The sequence below is a fragment of the Silene latifolia genome, chromosome Y, assembly GCF_048544455.1.
Source record: "Silene latifolia isolate original U9 population chromosome Y, ASM4854445v1, whole genome shotgun sequence".
Taxonomy (NCBI): Eukaryota; Viridiplantae; Streptophyta; class Magnoliopsida; order Caryophyllales; family Caryophyllaceae; genus Silene; species Silene latifolia.
In genome coordinates, this window is record NC_133538.1 from 352,655,082 (window position 1) to 352,669,746 (window position 14,665).

At 37.0% G+C, this 14,665-nt stretch overlaps 1 long non-coding RNA gene across 1 annotated transcript; it reads left to right on the plus strand.

Moving 5' to 3' along the window:
• The first annotated feature begins 9,784 nt into the window (after positions 1-9,784).
• On the plus strand, positions 9,785-13,052 carry LOC141626815 (uncharacterized). The gene is made up of 7 exons (XR_012536406.1): positions 9,785-9,943; positions 11,285-11,356; positions 11,661-11,734; positions 11,835-11,923; positions 12,191-12,262; positions 12,352-12,473; positions 12,824-13,052. It is a non-coding gene; the product is annotated as an uncharacterized LOC141626815 (long non-coding RNA).
• The last annotated feature ends 1,613 nt before the right edge of the window (positions 13,053-14,665 follow it).

Consider the following 14,665-nt stretch of genomic DNA (forward strand, 5'->3'; position numbering starts at 1 on the left):
TATGCAAATTCAGAAAACAAAGAGAGAAAAGACAAGTCACATGATGACAAGTTTACACAAATATGGCAAAAATCATTTCTTGTTTTATGAAAGACCAAAGGGTCAAATTTGCACAAAGAGGAAACATTTTGAAAATGATAATTATTCAAACCACTTTTCTTAGAGAGCCAAATCCTTGTAAAAATCTGAAAGTTATCTTTCAAAATGTGAGACACGTAAATGGCTTTTGAAAGATAAAAAAGAATTCAAGTGTTACGAATTGTGACAACAGTCCAGGCAGCTGTTACTTGTGAAAGTAACAGTCGTCTTAACTGTTTCTATTACTCTAAGATACTTAACTTTCTCACTTGTACATTAGATGACACTTAAGACTAAATACAAAGGGATGATTAACAACTCAACACTTCTTAATCCAAGCTTGATTTGATCATTAATCCTGAAAAGGTAAACTAAGATAACACAAATCAAATAGGCATGTTATCATCAATTTAAGGAACCCAACAAATTCCCCCTTTGATGATGACAAGCCCCAAACGAATGTATAAGCAATGTAAACACCTTGATTCAAGATTTTAAACAAGCAAGATCAAATGAGAGAAGGGACAATATTACCTTACCTAAGGCAAGAGCTAAAATCAAACTAGCCAAGACAATTTTACATTGCCCCAAAACAAGATTCAAAACTAAGAAGGTTAGACAAGGCATTAGTTAATCAATATGCAAAGAGATTAAGAGCATGAGTTTACCTTTTCCCCCTCTTGACATCATCAAATGGATAGGGATGTCAAAAGCATTAGAGTGCAAATAATCATAAGAAAACGCAAGAAGACACATGTAAGCGTGACAAGGTAACAAAGTCAACATAAACATACGGTTTAAACATAAGTTCACCATAGTTCACCATGGCTAAATAGAGTTTAAAAACACACCACCAAGCATTAACATAACAAGTAAAGAAAATAATGTCTTAGAAGGGCACAATCGTGGTGGGACAAAATGAAAAAGGGCACGGGCAAAGTCAAGGGGGCCGAGAAGGAAGGGATAGGGTAAGGGGAGGAAGCTTGTTAACCATCCGAGCCACTACCCAAAGGATCATCATCCACATGAGCATCATCACCAATTTCCTTTGTTGACACGAGGGTGGAGATGATATCCACCTCACCACGGATGAGGTCCACTGTGGAAGCAAGGGCCGAGATAGCTAAATCTTTTTGATGAGCATCTTGCTTAATCCAAGCACTTAACTCAGCCACGGCTTGAAGAACTTCCCGCATACTACCCGTGTTCACTTGACTAGATGACCCACCCTCCGGATCCTTCTTAATTTTCACCGAGATTAATTCATCATTTTCAACTTTGATAAGCATTTTCCCCATTTGACCATCACTCATAATGTCACACATGTCTAATGACCCCAAGCTAGTACTCACTAGTACCCCATGTGCCTTGAGCACAACCGACAACCACATTCCATAGGGCAAGTGAAGCATGCTAGAAGAGGGTCTACGAAGTTTGGTCGAAATAAGGTGAAAGCGCTTAAACATTAACCCAATCAAGTTCACCTTTTTGTGAGTTGCAATATGGTAAATTAGGTATTGTTGGGCTATGGTGAGTTTTCCCTGATCACCCGAGGGATAAATTGATCGACACAACATATTAAAAATGATTCGAAGAGGAGGGGGTATTTGTGTATTACTCACTGGACCACAAGTGACGGCTTTGGGACACACGACTTGAGCAACATTAAGGGGTGAGGCATAAGGTAAAGCAACCCATGTTTCGGAGGGGAGTTTGTCATAACCTCCGGTTGGGATATCAAGGGCGGTAGCAAAATCAGATTGAGAAAGTTTTAGAGGCTTACCATTCACCTTAGCCGTGAGAAATTCACCCGATTTGTCAATACGAACGGTTGCAAAGAATTGAATCACCTCACTCACAAAGACCGGTTCACGTATTTCCAGTAATTTTTCCCAACCTTGAGCCAATATCATGTCACGGACAGTGTGAAAGGCGGGAGGCTCGAACCAAGTTTGGTTGTAAACCCGAGGAGAATGGATGGCCTTGGGATTCATCAGCCTCTCACAATTTTTGTAGATGGAGGTAGGGAGATCGATGCTTTCGAGGTGATCCCAAACAAGAGCCAAATCCCATTTAGAGGTTAGGAAATAGGATCCGAGGGAGAAAGGTACACAAGTTTCTTCTTTAAGGGTTTCGATTTTTTCAAGGGTGGTTCACTGGGTGTTTCAGCAGGAGGATCAACAGTAGGGTTTTCAATGTTGCTTTGCTCGACATTTTCAGAAATGGGGGGTAATTGGGACGAAGAGGCTTTTTCTTTCCGTTTGTTGTTTTTCTTCGCCGGAATCGGGTCAGACTCGGCGGACTTGGTTGGATTTTCATTCAAATCAAACACAGTTTCTTCAATATCCTCGACATTTACCATGACCGGTCCAGTGACAGTCTCGGATGAGGAGCCAGCGACAGAGGTACCCTTCTTTCGACCGCCTCGAGTACGACGCCCAACCATAGCTGAGATGGGGATGTCGTCGGATGGTGGTGGAGCAGTGGAAGGAGGATTTGGAAGAGAGTTAGGTCAGATCTTGGGTTTGGTTGAGGTGATGGAGATGGAATCGAGGTTGAGGTTTGTGGAGGAAAGGCGTGGGAGATTTTTTGTGAGGGCATGGTTTGAGTTGTTGTTGTCGGTGGGTTAGATGTGACAGGTGGGGATGTCATGTTTACTGGTTTGACGGGTATATGGGTATTGAAAGAGGTCTTGACCATGGTGGATTAAGAGGTAGGTGAGATTTGAGGGAGTTTGTGGATTTGGGAGATGAAAAGATAAGTGGACGGGGGGAGTTAGGTGGGTTGTTCGAAGAAAATGGCCCAAATAATAAATGTGGGAGGTGAGGTAGTTGGCCCAACTAAACACATTTAATCACTCGAAATAAAAACGCAAGGTAGCATACAATAAACGTAAATTTAGATATGAGGTTGAGTGATTACCGACTCACGAATACGGTGTCAATTTTTGGTCTAAAGATGATGTCAATGCACTTAGAATACTTAATAACATATATCCAATTTTAATTTAATCAATTAAGGAAATTTGTAAAACTCACACTAAAAATCACAAGCAATTAATTAACCCAATTTCTGGTCTAAATTTCTCAAAATGTTCTCTTGCAAGTGGCTTAGTGAAAATATCGGCAATTTGATTTTCGGTTTTGCAAAAGATAAGTTTAATATGTCCTTTTTCCACATGATCACGAATGAAGTGGTGACGAATATCAATATGTTTGGTTTTAGAGTGTTGAATAGGATTTTTGGAAATATTTATTGCACTCGTATTATCACACATTAAGGGAATGGAGTCAAAAATAATACCAAAATCCAAGAGTTGTTGTTTTACCCAAAGGAGTTGAGAACAACAATGTGCCGCACTAACGTACTCACTTTCGGCCGTAGAAAGAGCTACCGTGTTTTGTTTCTTTGAGCCCCAAGAAGTCAAGCAAGGACCCAAGAACGTTGCAATTCTGGAGGTACTCTTTCTATCCACCGTGCACCCCGCATAGTCCGCATCCGAAAATCCTATGAGATCAAAAGGACAATGTAAGGGGTACCATAAGTAAAGATTTTGTGTTCCAATCAAATACCAAAGAATTCGTTTAACGGCTTTGAAATGTGATTCTTTCGGATTTGCTTGGAACCTAACACATAAACAAACACTAAAGAGAATGTCTGGACGGCTTGCGGTCAAGTAGAGAAGTGAGTCTATCATACCTCTATACACCTTATCACTAACATTCTTACCGAGTTCATCTTTGTCCAATTTGGACCCGGCTACCATAGGTGTATCATGAAGCTTACATTAGTCATCCCAAATTTCTTAAGCATTTCCTTAATATACTTTTGTTGATGGATCATGATTCCATCCTTTGATTGCTTAATTTGGAGCACAAGGAAAAATCCTAGCTCACCCATCATGCTCATTTCAAACTCCGATTTCATTAGTTCCGAAAAATATAAGTAAAGGAGTTCATTTGTTGCACCAAATATAATGTCATCAACATATACTTGTACAACCAACAGTTCGTCTGACTGTGACTTTAAGAACAATGTTTTGTCAACGGAGCCTCTTTTAAAACCATTTTCAATAAGAAATTTAGACAATCTATCATACCAACACCTTGGTGCTTGTTTTAAACCGTAAAGAGCTTTGTCTAGTTTGAAAACATGGTTAGGCAAGTCATTGCTCTCAAAACCCGGTGGTTGCTCTACAAAGACATCTTCTTCCAAATATCCATTTAAGAAAGCGGTTTTGACATCCATTTGGAAGAGTTTAATGCCTTTGTGAGCCGCAAAAGCTATAAGCAATCGTATGGCCTCAAGTCTAGCTACCGGTGCATAGGTTTCATCGTAATCAATACCCTCTTGTTGGTTATAACCTTTCACCACTAGTCTAGCCTTGTTCCTTACAATTTCTCCCGAGTCATCAAGCTTGTTGCGAAAGACCCACCTAGTACCAATGACGGTACGATTAGGCGGTCTAGGGACTAAGTGCCATACCTCGTTTCTTTTGAATTGATTGATCTCTTCTTGCATAGCAAGCAACCAGTCTGCATCAGTCAAGGCGACTTTACATTTGAAGGTTCAATTTGAGATAGGAAGGCATTGTGGGCACAATACTCATTGAGATGAGCGAGATTGTTGAGGGATGATCTTGTTCGAATTCCCGAGTTGAGATCACTTGTGAGATTAGTGAGTGGATGAGAGCTTTGATGTTTCCACTTCTTTGGAACAATGGTTTCTTGTTCCCCCTCAACAAAGACATCGATCCACGTGATGGATTGTTTCTTTTGGCCTGGAAGGATCTTCATCCTCACTGTTTTGGATTGCCTCAGTTCTGGAGGTGGAGGCAACAGTCGTTGGGTCTGTTGCTTCCAGAGAAGAAACAGTAGCAGAGGTGCTACGTGTTCCCTCTTAGTTGCTGATCTCCTTTGAAGGTGACAGTCCCTGTGTCTGTTGCAATTCAGCGTTGGGAGTTTCTCCATCCTCGAACACGAAGTCCTTTCGAACAAGACCAATCTCAAACTCATCATCCTCATCATCATCATCCATGTTTTGTACCTGTCCAAGCACACTAGATTCATCAAAAATGACATGGATGCTTTCTTCAATTAACAAGGTTCGTTTATTGTAAACTTTATAGGCCTTGCTATGATCGGAGTACCCAATAAATACTCCTTCATCACTACGTGGATCGAACTTATCCAAGTTGTTTTTACCATTGTTATGAACAAAACATTTGCTTCCAAAACATCTAAAGTATGAAATGTTGGGTTTTCTTCCACGTAGCGACTCATAGGAAGTTTTATTCAATATACTCCTTATCATGACACGATTATGAATGTAGCAAGCGGTATTTACCGCTTCGGCCCAAAAGTTCTTAGGCAACTTACTAGATAATAACATTGTTCTATCCATTCCTTCAAGGGTTCTATTCATCCTTTCAACCACACCATTTTGTTGTGGTGTTCTAGGAGCCGAGAAGTTATGGTCTACACCATTGTCATCACAATAAGCACCAAATGATGAGTTTTCGAATTCGGTTCCATGATCGGTTCTCATTGAAACAAGTTTTAAACCAAGTTTATTTTGAATCTTTCTTAACCAAATTAGAAACTCATCAAATGTCTCATCCTTAGAGCTTAGGAAGAGTGCCCAAACGAACCTAGAGTAATCATCAACAATGACACACACATAACGACTACCACCTCTACTTCTAGTTCTCATTGGTCCACACAAGTCGATATGTAAAAGTTGCAAAGGTTGAGATGTACTCATAATTCTTTTGGATTTAAAGGAACTTCTAACATGTTTGCCTCTAGCACATTCATCACAAACTTTATCAAAATCAAACTTTATATTAGGAATGCCTTCAACTAGGTCAAGTCTTTTAAGGGTATTAAGAGTTTTTGTACTAACATGACCAAACCTTTTATGCCATAACCAAGGATCATTGTTCATTACACTCATGCAAGACATGGTGTGACCGGATAGAGAGTTCAAATTAGTTAAGTAAACATCTTTGACACATCTTCCTTCGAGTATTAGTTCATTAGTAGTGGCATCAAATATTCGACACATATTAGCACTAAATTCTACAAAATTACCCTTATCACAAAGTTGAGAGATGCTAAGGAGATTATGTTTCAAACCTTTGACAAGCCGCACATTGTCGACACAAAGTAAGGATGACTTACCAACTTTTCCAATGCCAATTACTTCACCTTTCTTGTTGTCACCAAACCTTACCGTGCCACCATCATATGCTTTAAGTGAGAGGAATTGGCTTCTATCACCCGTCATGTGACGAGAACATCCACTATCCAAGTACCAATTGCGGCCGCCTCTCACCAAGCCCTACACAAAATTAGTTTTTGAGTTTAGGAACCCAAATGAATTTGGGTCCCTTTTTGTGATCAACATAACTTGTGGTGTCTTTCTTAATGCTCATTTGCTTTAATGTTTTGGTATTCTTGTCAATGTCATCAAACCGTTTTGTACATCCATTGAAAACATGACCATTGTCACCATAATAATTGCAAATGATGTATTCGGGAAGACCCACGTATTTCCTTCCTCTAAAATCGGTTTTAGGCTTGGATCTGGATGCAACGATCGACATTTGTTCCATTTGAAGCCCAAACCAAAGCAACTTTATCACATTTTCGGTTTGATTCGTGAGGAAGTTTAACACGGTTTGACTTCCTTCCCATTTTTCAGTGATGTTCTTAGCATTAACAAGTTCATTGGTCAAGTCATTGACACGTGAGAGGAGATGCAAATTCTTTTCTTTTTCTCTCTTGAGTTCATCATTGTTAACACTTTCTATGGACAATCTTTTCTCAATAATGAAGTCATGGGTGTGGTTATTGAGTTTAGACATGAGATATATGATTCTTTCTTTGGACTCTTCATATTTAGATGTGATCTCGTCAAGTCTTTGGTTTAGATCAACGATTTCATCGGATCTATGATGAAGAGAAGGCCTAGAAATGCTACATTCGGGCATACCTTTTTGAAAGAAAGTAAGCCTATCATGGAGGACTTCTATTTCATTCTTGAGACAAACAACCTCACCCTTAAGACACGTGTTTTCATTTTCCAAACATTCAATCTTTTCTTTAGACTTGTCTAAATCCTTGTCAGAAGCAACAGTCTTAGACACTGTTTCTCTTAAGTCTACAACTTCAACTACAAGGTCATAGATCTCATTCTCAAGAGCATCTTTGTCCTTCAAAAGATCATCACGTTCCTTGGTTAGTGAGGAAACTTGCATCACCAAGGTAGTGTTGACATTTTCAAGGTCAGAGACGTCCGTGGGTGTCAACCTAAGACGCTCTAGTTCTTTAGTCAAATGTTTGTTTAACTTGTTGACTCTTTTAACTTCATCATATGCCTTAGAGGTGTGATGTGTTGTCTGTTGCTTTCAGTTCATTTTTCAGATTAAAGTTCTCTTGAGCAATTTCCTCAATCTCATTTTGCATTACCTCGAGCTTATCATTTTGAAACCGACACTTATCAAAAAGTTGGTCAAGAAGCTTACATACTTTCTCTTTGGAGTAAGTTCTAGCCTTGGCCTTTAGATGATTTACCTCGTTGTCGGAATCGGAGTCGGAATCGTCGGGGTTAGCCATGAGGCATCTTAAGTGTTCAAGTTTTGAGATTTTTGAGACTTTTTCTTTACCATGATTTGCAAGACACATTTTAGCCTCAAGTTCCTCATCTTCCTCGGAGTCGGACATTCCCCAAATAGCACTCATCACTCTATGTTTATAGACCTTTTTAACCTTTTCTCTTCTTTCCTTTGATTTGATTTCTTCCCACTTGGGACATTCTTTAATTTGGTGAGTTTTATCACCACATTTAAAGCATCCCACGGTGGAGTTAGGTCGTTTCTTAGGAAAGCGTTTTTTTGAGTAATTATTAGTGAACCTTTTGTTTCCTTGTCCATTGACCAACCCGGCTAGATTCCTTGTGAACATAGCAAACTCGTCTTCCTCCTCATCTTCTCCATCACTTGGAGAGGATGTGAGGGCGAGACTCTTTCCCTTTGATGACTCACTAGAATGCTTATCGAGGTTAAGCTCGTGAGCCATTAGTGATCCCATTAGTTCATGAAGAGATAGGGTTGACAAGTCTTTAGCTTCCTCTATGGCGGTGACTTTAGGTTGCCATTTAGGGGTTAGACTACGAAGGATTTTTCGAATGATGTCCTCGGACTCGAAATTCCTTCCTAGACTTTTAAGCTCATTAATAATACAAGAAAAACGTGAAGAGAAACTATTTAAGGACTCCTCTTTTGACATTCTAAACATCTCATATTGTTGCATGAGAAGATCAATACGGTGTTTTCTTACTTGGGACGTCCCTTCATAGGCAAGTACAAGGGAATCCCAAATAGATTTTGCCGTAGGACATCCGGAGATTCGACTAACTTCCCCCTCACCAACACAACGTTGAAGAATCGACATTGCTTTGGAATTCTTTTCGGCAAGCTTGAAGTCGTTTTCATTGTAATTTCTTTCCTCTTTTGTCTTGGTGAAACCGTTTAGAATATCGGTGTCCTCAATGGCAAGAGGTCCATTTTGGATGATGTTCCAACATTGATAATCAATACTTTTGATGTAATGTTCCATTTTGAGTTTCCACCATCCAAAATTGAAGGTAAAGACCGGGATCTTGGAGTGCTTCTCGGAATCCATTACCCACGAATCAAACACTAAGGCGATTAGCCTTGATCAAGAGCACGAGGCTCTGATACCAATTGTTGAGTTTATGGATTCAAGTACCTAAGAGGGGGAGGGGGTGAATTAGGTACTATTTAAAAATTTATAACTTCAACTTTATTGAATTAAAGTGAGTTACGAGGACAAAAGAGATGAGAAGATACTTTGAATAATATTGAAAGACTAAACAAGTATCACGATGAATGTTTCTTGAAGTATGAAAGTAACAATCGTTTCGATCGTAGCTATTTGTCTCGGTTTGTGGAAAACGGATCTGCAGACCAAATGTGACAATATGATGAATGTTACTTGAAGGTTTAAGCAAAGCACGACAAACAATAATAAAAGAGCGTGGAAATAAAGTAAAACAATTGAACACGAGATTTTTGAATTGGTTCGGCAAGAAACTCAAGTGCCTACGTCCAATCTACCTTTTTATTGCTTTCTTTTAGTGATCTACTCCGACAACTAAAAGACCCTTACAATAAAAGACACCAACCTACTCCGGTTGTAAAGCTAGTACAAGAACTACTCCGTTCTTATGACAAGCTAACTCGCAACCTACTCCGGTTGCCAAGAGTTAAAGACTACTCCGTCCTAAACTCTACTAACACACTTAGAATGTTATAAGATCAAGTTTCCACTAACATATTCTTAGCAAAGAATAGAGATGGACAACTTTTACAAGATCAACAATTCTTAAGCAAGAGAGTTTAGTATTCTAAAGTAACAGTAGCCACGACTGTAACAACTTGAAGACTTTTAAAGGATTTTGCAAAGACTCACGATTTTTAAGCTTTAAAAACAATTTGCAAAGTTGGAAAATTATTTCAGAAAAGTCTTGGGATTTTATGAAGGAGAGGCACGTCTTATAGCGCTACATCTCGACACTTCATCCTCGACGCTTTAGCAAGTGTCGAAGGGTAAATTATGCGGGATAAGTAGATTGACAGCTGTGAACCTCAAATATAATAAGAAATTAATAAAATAATATCGAATACCACTTTTCCTTTTTTTTTTCTCTCACACGTCTCCAAGTCTCGTTCACTTCCCACTGCAATTTTCCTCCATCAACAACCGCCTCTCTCTCTGTCTCCCTCTCTCTCACCCACAATACTCAAATCAACATCTCAATCCCAATTGCAATTTGTAAGGTATGTCCTCTCACCCTTCATATTCTTAATAAATCTTCTCCATTAGGGTTTAATTTGCTTTGTTACTTCTTATTCGATAATTTTGGTTCATTATTTGGACTTTTTTTTTTTTTGTCTCAACTGAACTTATATTTGTCCTATGTTTAATTGTTACTATGAACATGTGATTTTAATCCACAATCATGTAGTAGTTTACTTTATCATGTTTTTTTTGAAATGGAGAACTTTTCATTCGTAATATATTCTATCAGATCTGTTTTTTTTTTTTTTTTTTTTTTTTTTTTTTTTCGCGATTCGGAACCCTAATTGACTCTATCAGATCTCTTCATTTTTGTTTAATCTACCAATACTTTTTTTGAGAAAAGTTAACACTTTCTTGCAAGAATGTATTAGCCTATTGTTATAACTCCTGGTATTTATGAGGTTTTGTATTTTGTTTCAAGATAGATGTAAACATAAGGACTTGGTAATAGTGGCATGCCCTTTAAACTGTTATTACTCCCTTCATTCGAATCATTTGTTTGCCTTTGTTATTATTTGTGAGGGGTAATTTAATCAAAGGCAAACAAATAATTAGGATGGAGGGAGTATTAATAAACTATGAGGAATGAAAAAGAATTTTTCAGATGACTGTCTGTCCTACTAACAGTGGCAGGCCCAAGAATTTCAACTTGGTAATGCATAAACCTTTTCGTCAAAAAAAAAAATGAAATTTAAAACAAATACTAGCTTGTTGTGGTAGTAACATGTACTGCCACTAAATTAAATGACAATGTGATAAGTTATTATATACAATCGGATTTGATGTTGATCAAAGCAACATGAAATTGTTACCAAAGAGATGTGAGAAAAACGATTAGAAAAAGTTGTGGAACTAGTTAGAGAAAATTATTTTAATGTTATCTTTATCAAGCATATTTAAATTTCTACTCTTATTCTTAAATTTGTTAGACTTGAGTGTTGTATGGACTTGTTTACGTTCCCAGGTGTAACTTGTTCATCCAATCTTGATGAATGAGCATAAATGTGAGTAAGACATCTTAAATTTATACTCTCACCGTTTATTAAACACTAAGTGCTAATGTTTGATTCATTACTTGCCTCTCAACTGAATTTTCGTTGCGTCTTAGACTCTTAGTACCAAGTTCTGAATAATTCTATAAAATACGCCTCATCGACTTCTATTTTAAAAGCGTTCAATTTAATTTTCCTGTGTTTGATGATTTGTGAAAGTTTGAGATGTTGTATAACCCGTTTAACTTGTTAGTTTGTCGTGAATCTATATACTTCCATTTTAGCCATTATTAATGACTTGCCTTTCTATTTTCATGTTTGGAGCAGATTCTTTGTAAAGGTCGCATACATATAGTTTTGTAAGAATGTGGAAGTGAATGTAGCATCTTTAAATGAAAGGTACAGCCGTACAAGTGATGGTTTTATGTTCTATCATCAAAATTTGTATACACATATTATTAGACACACGAATGTTCTTCTATCATCATATTTTGTATACAATTGTTTTGAGGTGTTTATTTCCACAACATTTATGTCGATGCAATTATGAATACACTTTTGTTGTCAATAATATGTCTCAGCCCAGTCAATTGAGCTCGTTCTTATTCTTTTCTCTTCTTTTCTTTATTTATCAAAAATGGTGACTTCAGCTCTCGTTTGATTTCCTGCTTTTGAATTCAGTGCCTGAAACCTGTTATTGCAGGTTTGTTATTGCAGGTTAGGATATAGCTGGAAGTGCCAATAAATGTTCTAATTATTTGTTAGTTGGAATAACAAGTAGGTACAAATCAATATATCTGCCTCTTTTTTTGCCGTCTCCTTTGATAGCCATAAATATTGATTTCTTGACTGGTACATTGATTTATTATTTCATCAGTTTTGTTAACATTGTACTCCCTCCGTCGCGATCATTTGTTAAGAATGTACTCCCTATTGGAAGGTTTCAAGTGGAGAGATTTTTATACGGTTAGTACAGCTTCCTGCCAGCCCTTGCTCTTATTGTTTCTTGTTTAACGTGTTACAGGAAAACTAGTTGCACCTATGAATTCTTAGCAATAGAGAATAATATAAGTGAATGCATTACCAATGATTTATAAATCATCTTAGCACCATTTCTGTGACTATTAATTCAATTATGAAAAACTGTCTGAAGATCATAAATTTTAGCTATGGAAATGCTAATAGTTTATTAGACGTCATTCACTTGCTGTACTTTCGTGCATTTGGACTTAGTGAAGGAAAAGACCAGGCTTCGATGGATGGTGGTGTACTTGTGTTCAGATTTCAGATGTTATGCGATTGTTGGTAGTCATCATAACACATCTCTCTAAAGTGTGCTTGTAAAGAATGTGCCAAGGTTACCTTTAATGTCTAAGGTTTACACTTGTTTACAGGATATGTATTTGGTAAAAGTTAACCGGAGCCATGTTAGATGCTCATTGTCCAAATAGCCTTCTACCAATGAAGTAACTTTCAAGTTAGCATCTCATTGTCCTAATAGCATCCTACGAAAGATGTAAGTTCCCTATATTCAAATTAAATGAATAAATCCTCGGAAAAGATATGGGTCTCTTGTTCTTAATATTAAGATATCTTTTGTTTAAGATGGTGTTACATTAAAATCTTACCCGACAGACGAGTTTAAGTCTTTCAACTTATTTTTTTAATGCTTGATTGAGTTGGTGCCGACTAGTAAAATTTTGTTGGGCTCTCTTATATACTCGTCTACTTTGTTTAGCCTGCCAATCTGAAAAAGATGCACATGTCCGCCTCCTTGCCTCGCCTAGTCTAGGTACCCGAACCATTTTGCTTTGTTGAGTGACTATGGTATAATCCTAATGCCAGGATTATTTGATGATCTCGCAGGAACTCGAGATGCATTGGAGGCTTGATTAAAGTTGAAGAGAAAGGACATATATTCTAGATTTATCGACAACATGTATTTCCGTTGTAGTTGGAGTTATATTCCACTTCATGTTTTATGGAAATATTTCAATTCTTGATTTTAGTTCGTTTTTTAAGGAGTTTTTCCTCTAAATACTGTACAATGTATATATTGTATATACGAGATTTTCCCAGTTACTTTGTACAAAAATAAGAGATACTTGTAATCAGTTCTTTGATTTATTGGTAAAAATAAAAATTTGGTACATATGAGTAAAAATTGTGTAATTATGTAATATATTTACATATTTAAATGTGAATAAAATTTTCTTTAAAGTGTATTCCCCGCCTAAAATTATCAATGACAGTGTTCAGTGCTGCAAAATATGAATACGACATCAGAAAGCGTCGGAAAATATTGACGGATATTAGCGTCGAGGAGCAACCTTCGACACCAAACAGTGTCGAGAATACCGACACAAAAAAGCGTCAGGAATTCCTGACGGCCCAAAATACCACGCTTTTAGAAGCGTCGAGAATATATTTTCTGACACCAAAAAGCGTCGAAAATCGATCAAAAAAGCGTCGTAAACAGGCGGTATCTGTAGTAGTGTATATAGAGAAGGTGAGTGAAGGGGTTGCTAGGGTTTTGAAGGGTCAAAGACCACACATGTGAAGGGCATTTGCAACCACCCAAAACTTGCACCAAAGAAGGCTCTTTTGCAAAGGCAAGAATAGAGAAAGAGTGTTTGAAAGATATCCTTAAAAGCTTATGCAAATTCAGAAAAGACAAGTCACGTGATGACAAGTTTACACAAATATGGCAAAAATCATTTCTTGTTTTATGAAAGACCAAAGGGTCAAATTTGCACAAAGAGGAAACATTTTGAAAATGATAATTATTCAAACCACTTTTCTTAGAGAGCCAAATCCTTGTAAAAATCTGAAAGTTATCTTTCAAAATGTGAGACACGTAAATGGCTTTTGAAAGATAAAAAAGAATTCAAGTGTTACGAATTGTGGCAACAGTCCAGGCAGCTGTTACTTGTGAAAGTAACAGTCGTCTTAACTGTTTCTATTACTCTAAGATACTTAACTTTCTCACTTGTACATTAGATGACACTTAAGACTCAATACAAAGGGATGATCAACAACTCAACACTTCTTAATCCAAGCTTGATTTGATTATTAATCCTGAAAAGGTAAAGTAAGATAACACAAATCAAATGGGCATGTTATCATCAATTTAAGGAACCCAGCAAATTTTCTCTTGAAATTAATATTAAACCCTTACCACACAACTAACCTCACCCAACTATCATAATCAACCTTATTACCCCTTGAAACGATCTCTAAATAAGAACACTAAGACTTAAGAGTTACTATAACTATATATGATTAAATAAAACATTATTTTTAAGAGAAATTAGTGAAAGATCATAGATCCATATTAGACTCTCTAATAAAAATTAAATTATCTCATAATTTATCATTTTGGTGATCTATGTAACATGCATGCAAATATAAAAGCATAAAAATGAAAGTTAAGGAAAAACAATTTCCTTACATAGATTTTTATGGTAGCATGGACACAATCAAGATCTCCTACCTTGATTGTTCTTGAGCTTATAACAAGAGGATGATCCTCCTAAAAAATTTTCAAAGAGAAGATCTCCTAACAATGTGCACCCAAGAACTCAACCCAATTAATCTAACAAATATTTACTAGTAACTAGTTAGAATTATTCTCTTGATAATATGTAAATATTACTAACACTCTTAGTAATTATTCATTTTAGTTTACTAACAACTTAGTAAAGGATG